Genomic DNA, 6,831 nt, shown 5'->3' on the forward strand with positions numbered 1-6,831 from the left:
TCACTTTACATAATTTCGCGTATTAGCTTTGAATTAAATTGTAGAATCAATTGCTTGAGATGTTATTTACGATATGTAATTGAATTGAATAGATTTGGGCCATTTGGAGTCGGATACTCGTGGCAAACGTGTGGTTTTGAGTTGATTTTGGAGCCGGTTCGAGGTAAGTGGCTTGTCTAACCTTGTGTGGGGGACTATTCCCCTTAGGTTTGATATTGTGGTAATTGAAATACCTCGTGCGTGAGGTGACGAGCGCGCACTTGTGCTAATTGTTGGAAATCTGGTTTTTCTTTAAAAATAGCCTTGAATTGTGTTCCTCCTTTCTTTGCTTACACTGTTTGATATTTAAACCTGCTGTAGCTTAGAGAAGCATGTCTACTTGACTAAATTGCTTTATCTGTCTTAACTGCATTAATTATACTACGTGAACCATGCTAGGTTAGGATTACCTGCTTCACTTTGATATGAATTTGATTGAATTGAGTTCTGTTGTTGCCGTGTATTTACTTTGGGACTACGGAACGGTATTCCGGGAGATCCCCCTGTACTATATTTTGGGACTACGGGATGGTATCCAGGGAGCTCCCCTGTATGTTTACTTTGGGACTACGGAATTGCATTCTAAGAGATCCCCCTGTACTTTACGAGTTGGACTACGGGACTGCACCCGGGAGATCCACTGGACATGATATTTATATTTGGGGACTACAGGACGGTATCCTGGGAGATCCCCGATTGTAATCTCGGAGCTGAGTTATGTTCTTTTACTGTATTTTGTTTGCCTTGTAATAGTTGTTGTTGTCCTTTATGTCATGTTTTATTTAATTACACTGTCATTTCACACTGTTAAACCTGAATCTTATATAACCTCAGTAGGGCCCTAACCTTCCTCGTCACTACCCAACCGAGGTTAGGCTCGGCACTTACTAAGTACCGCTGTGGTGTACTCATGCCCTTTTTGCAGATCCAGATACTTCTACCCAGGCGTATCATCCTTGAGGCAGGGAGCATTTCGGAGACTTCGAGGTACATCTGCCGCGTCCGCAGACCGAAGAGTCTCCTTCTTTACTCTATTTGTAGTGTTAGCCCTTCTATCGTACTATTGATGTAGATATTCCAGGAGGTTAGAGCAGTCTACCGTGAGTTTCTAGTTTTTGGGAGAGTAATGTACGATGCTGTGATGCTGAGTTGTATATGCCGTGCGGCATTTTATATACTGTTCTCATTTAAATTGTTCAGTTTCGGCTATTATTCCGCAAGTTAGTTATGTTTCCGCATTATTAGGCTTACCTAGTTGTAGAGACTAGGCGCCATCACGACATGTTCACGGTGGGCGAACTGGGGTCGTGACAGAAGTGTATTCATTTTTATCTACTTCAAATAATGGGATGTATCACTTTCTTATCAAGTGTTATTGAAATGCGTCAATCATCCCTTTGTTCTTTCATATTCATATGTCAAGATTTCTTATATATTTTTGAATTTGAAGTGCTATTTATATAATTTAAAATTAAATGGAGTAGAACATATCACTATATAAGTATCATATTGTTTTTATGTTTAATTATTAAATTCGGTTAACCTTGAAAGCATATATAAACAGTTCTCAGTTCTCTTCTTAGAGAAGTTTGTCCCACAGACCTGCAGAGAGGAAATGCGTAGGGAGTTGGAGCATCTACCCCACTAATAGTAACAATATCTCATAACCGCACGGACAACTCAGAGGCCACCATTCCAATCCACACACAGAAAGCAGGTATAGAATAATACATGTACATGATTAATAAACATCAAGATTCATACTTCTGGACTGACTTAGGTGACAGGTTACGATGCATGCTTGTGAAAGTGTACTTCATATCTCAAGTCAACAAGTAGAATCAGAGACACTGAGTAGCACATTGGTAGCAATACTTCAACACCCGTAGTATGCATGAGACACACAATATAGTCACCTCATCATACAATATCATCAATAATAATGCCCCCAGACCATCACAAATCATCCCTGACATAGCTCGCTTGTCTCGCCGCATGCACAACAATAAAGTAAATGTCTGCCTTGTCTCGCCACACGCACATCAATAATTATCCACCTTATCTCGCCACATGTGAAACCCAACATATATAGCGTGTCTTGTCTCACCGCATGTGCAAATTTCAATAATAACAATAGCACAGACAACTCATGTGCAAACACCCCGACAATCCTCTCAACAATTCCACATGTGCCAAAAATACAACACAACATAACAATTCGCACCACACGTGCCCATATGCCACAATATTTCCATAACTACTATTCCAATACCACAACAATGCATACCACACGTCTCAACAACACTTTGTATAATAACAACAACAATAACATGGGAGTATGGCAAGTAAATGAACATAAGAATTTTAACAACTGTCACGGCCCCGGTTTGCCCTCCGTGAACAATCGTGACGGTACCTAGTCTCTACGACTAGGTAAGCCTGACAAATTGCGGAAAAAGAAACAACAAAATAAAACTAGCCAAACACTGCGAAATAACATAATGAAACATTTAAGATGCCGCTCGGCTTATACAATACAAACTCTCAAATTGAAACTACATTTTCCCAAAACCCGAAATCTCATGAAATCACAAGCTGTGGAATAACTACAGAGTGTTCTAACTCCAGAGTGTCTTAACAAAAAACGAAATGCAGAAGGGTTATAACTAAAAGAGAGAGTAGATGGGGACTCCTCGGTCTGCGAACGCTGCAGATATACCTCAAAGTCTCTAGAGATTACCTCGCCTTCCTAACGATATGGCTGAGTTGATGTACCTGGATCTGCACACGAAAAACATGTGCAGGAAAGGGCATGAGTACACCACAGCGGTACCCAGTAAGTGCCAAGCCTAACCTCGGTCGGGTAGTGACGAGGAAGGTCAGGGCCCTACCGATTATAAAATATAAAGCAAGGTAAGACAGTGTAAGGTGCAATAGTATAATCAAAACAATATCAGAAAATTAGATGAAATCAGAGACAAATATACATACACAGAAACATCGCCAAGGGATCTCCCCGGATCCCGTCCCGTAGTCCCAAACGTAAATACTCGGGGATCTCTCAGTATCCTCAATATATGTGCTAGGGATCTCTTGGTATCCCGAGGATCTCTTGGTATCCTCAATATATGTACTAGGGAGCTCTTGGTATCCCGTGGATCTCTTGGTATCCTTAATATATGTGCTGGGGATCTCTTTGTATCCCGCACTACAGCCAAAATCAATATATGTGCAGGGGATCTCCCGGAATACTCATCCGTAATCCCAAAATAAATATAAAACAATATCAAGGAAAGAATCCACAATTTCCTTCAAGTCCGTGACAAGAAACAGAGGTTTCTATTCTAACATGCTGCACAGAGTTCACATAAACAGTTTAAGCAGATAGGACAATTAATACACTTAAGCATGCTTCCCTAAACTACGCAGTAAGCTTAAAATACAAGTAATGTTCAAGAAGAAAGAAACACAATTAATTTACTTAATGAAAAATGGGTTTCCAACAATTGGAACGTGTACACACTCGTCACCTCACGTACACGACATTCATATAACAACAATACCAAATCCTAGGGGAATGTCCCCCACACAAGGTTAGACAAGCCACTTACCTCGAACCAGCTCAATCAATTCTATACAACGTTCTTGCCACGAGTATCCGACTCCAAATGGCCCAAACCTATTCAAAGTGATTGCATGATGCAAATAACACTTCAAGTAACTAATTCAACTAATTAATTCTAAGCTAATACGCGAAATTAGAAAAAATGACCAAAACGCCCCCAGGACCACATCTCGGAATCGGGTAAAATTTACAAATTCAGAATCCTCATACTCTCACGAGTTCATTTATACAAAAAAATTTTCAATCCGACATCAAAATCTAGATCAAAACCCCAAAATTAGGCCTAAGAACTTCTCCCAACTTTTCCTCAATTTTTCATCCCAATTTCGAAATTAAATAACAAAACTAAGATTAGATTATAGGAATACAACTAGAAAGGGATTAGGAATAGTTACCCACTGATTTCCTCTTCAAAATCCTTCCAAAATTGCCCTCACCCGAGCTCCAAATCGATTTTCTAACTTTTGATTTCAAACGCTCGAAATATCTTATTTCTGCCCAGCAAATCCGCTTCTGCGGCCATGTGACCGCACCTGCGGTCCCACTTCTGCAGAAAAAGAACCGCACCTGCGATAATTCATTAAATTCCCATTTCCGCACCTGCGACCAATTTACCGCATCTGCTGTCCCGCAGGTGTGTGCACACTTCCGCACCTGTGGCTTCTAGCTTTCCCTCACCTGGCCACATCTGCAGTCTCTCAGCCGCTTCTGTGGCGCCGCACCTGCGGTCCCATTCACGCAGGTGCGGTTATGACAAGTTCAGCCAACATCAAATTTTCCTAAGTCCAATTCAACTTCCGTTAAGCACCCGAAACTCACCCGAGGCCCGCGGGACCTCAACCAAACATGCCAACCAGTCCTAAAACATAATTCAAACTTGTTCCAACCTTCGGAACGCTCAAAATAACATCAAAACACCAATTTAACATCGGATTCAAGCCTAAAACTCCAAACACTCTCAAATTACGCTTTCGATCAAAAACTCTATCAAACCTCGTCCGAATGACTTGAAATTTTGCAAGCACGTCACATTCAACACTACGGAGCTACTCCAACTTCTGGAATTCCATTCCGACGCCGATATCAAAATCTCACTATCAAACCGGAAACTTCAAAAATTCAACTTTCGGGATTTCAAGCCTAATTAAGCTACGGACCTCCTGAACACAATCCCAACACGCTCCTAAACCCAAAATCGCCCAACGGATCTAACGGAACCAACATAATTCCATTCCGAGGCCGTCTTCACACTGCTCCGACTATGTTCCAAATTCTAAAACTTAAACTCTTATTTTGGGACTAAGTGTTCCAAAACTCTCCGAAACTCCAAATAAATCTTCCCGGCAATTCACAATAGCAGAAACAAACACGGAGAATGCAGTTAATAGGGGATCAGGGCGTATATTCTTAAAACGATCGGCCGGGTCGTTACAACAACACAAGAAATGGAAGAATAAGCTCAACAATGAAATAAATAACTTGAAATAACGACTTCAAATAATAGTAACTCAACAATGGAAGTGATAACAGGTAATAAAGACTTCAAATGTGAATAACTAAACAATGAGAGAGGTAACATATAATATCAACTTCAATTAAAGCATGTAAGAATGAACTCGGCAATGGAAGATATAGCATGATATGACAACTTCAATTAAATGCATATATGAACCTAAGAGTCTAAACCAGTCAATATCCACATATAAGGCCGTGTACACACTCATTACCTCGTGTACACGTCTTCCAAGTAATTCAAATAGTGCAATCAAACCAATCCCTATGTGGTAGTTCCCCCACACAAAGTTAGGCAATACTTACCTCAACTAGGCCAAATCAACACTCAAAAATGGTTTTTCCTTTACAATTCACCTATGCTCGATTCAAATCTAACAACAATTGACTGAATAACATCAAATAATGCAAGAGAAACTAATTTTAATTAATAAAGTTAAGATCTTTACACAATTTCCCAAAAGTCAAAAAGTCAACCTCGGGCCCGCCGGTCAAAACCTGGGTCCATCGGTAGATCACGATTGGCCATAAGCCTATGAGTCTATTTATGTGTTTTGTTTTCAAATCCGAGTCCATTTCAACTCTCAGATCTCAATTTTTCATTTTTCAAAATATTGACAAAAATCCCCAAAATTTTCCTTCAAATCTCATGATTAAGATGTTAAATCTCATATATAATCATGTAATATAATTGAAAATTGATCAAAATTACTAACCCATTGATTGTATGTGAAAATCCCCTCTCCATATCGCCTCCTACTGAGTCTAGGATTCAAAGATATGAAAATGAGACCAAAATCACGTCTTCCAGTCCGTTTGTTCAAGTGCAGATGTTGCAGACGCGACACAGGGTTCGCAAATATGGACAAATCATCGCAAATGAGGCTCCTGATTGTAGACATGTAATTTTTGACCTGCCACGCTTCAAGCTATATTAGAAGTTTCGCATATTTTATATATTTAATTGAGTTGTTTGAATTTTTCTAGGATTCTAATATACTATTTTTATTTTTATTTAGTATTTAAAAAATCGAAAACACAAAAAATAATTTCAAGTCTATTTAATTTAAGGTTAATTAGTACCTAATGTAGTAATACTATTTTTACCTATTTTTATCTATTTTTATTTTTATATGATCTTGAAAAATACAAAAAAATAATTTCACAATATAATATTATTTATTTTAATTAAGTAGAGTTAGTTATATATTTTATAGTATAGACTTTACATTATTTGCAGAAAAAGAATTAAGATTTTGGCCAAAATTTGGCCCAATTCGGACCTTAGCCCATAATCCCAAGCCCATAGCCCATACCCCACTTCCCTAAAAAAGACCTAATTCCACTAAAACTTCCCTAACCTTCAGCATCCCTTCTCCTAGACACAAGACAAAAAACCGTAGAAGATCCCAATCTCCAAAACCGCCGCTCACCACCCTTACACCACCAATTTGCCATCTTCCTCATTCAAAAGGAGATCCGCCAGGCATCACCCCCTCCCCCCCCCCCCCACCACAAGAAAAGAACGGACACAAAGAAGTGGAGAACAAAAATCTCCAAGAACCTAGCCGTTGCACCCACACCTGATCTTCTCACAATTGATTTTTACCAAAATACACTCACTACACACACTCATAGATACACAAGATAAAGAG

Source organism: Nicotiana attenuata, unplaced genomic scaffold (genome assembly GCF_001879085.1).
Source record: "Nicotiana attenuata strain UT unplaced genomic scaffold, NIATTr2, whole genome shotgun sequence".
Lineage (NCBI taxonomy): Eukaryota > Viridiplantae > Streptophyta > Magnoliopsida > Solanales > Solanaceae > Nicotiana > Nicotiana attenuata.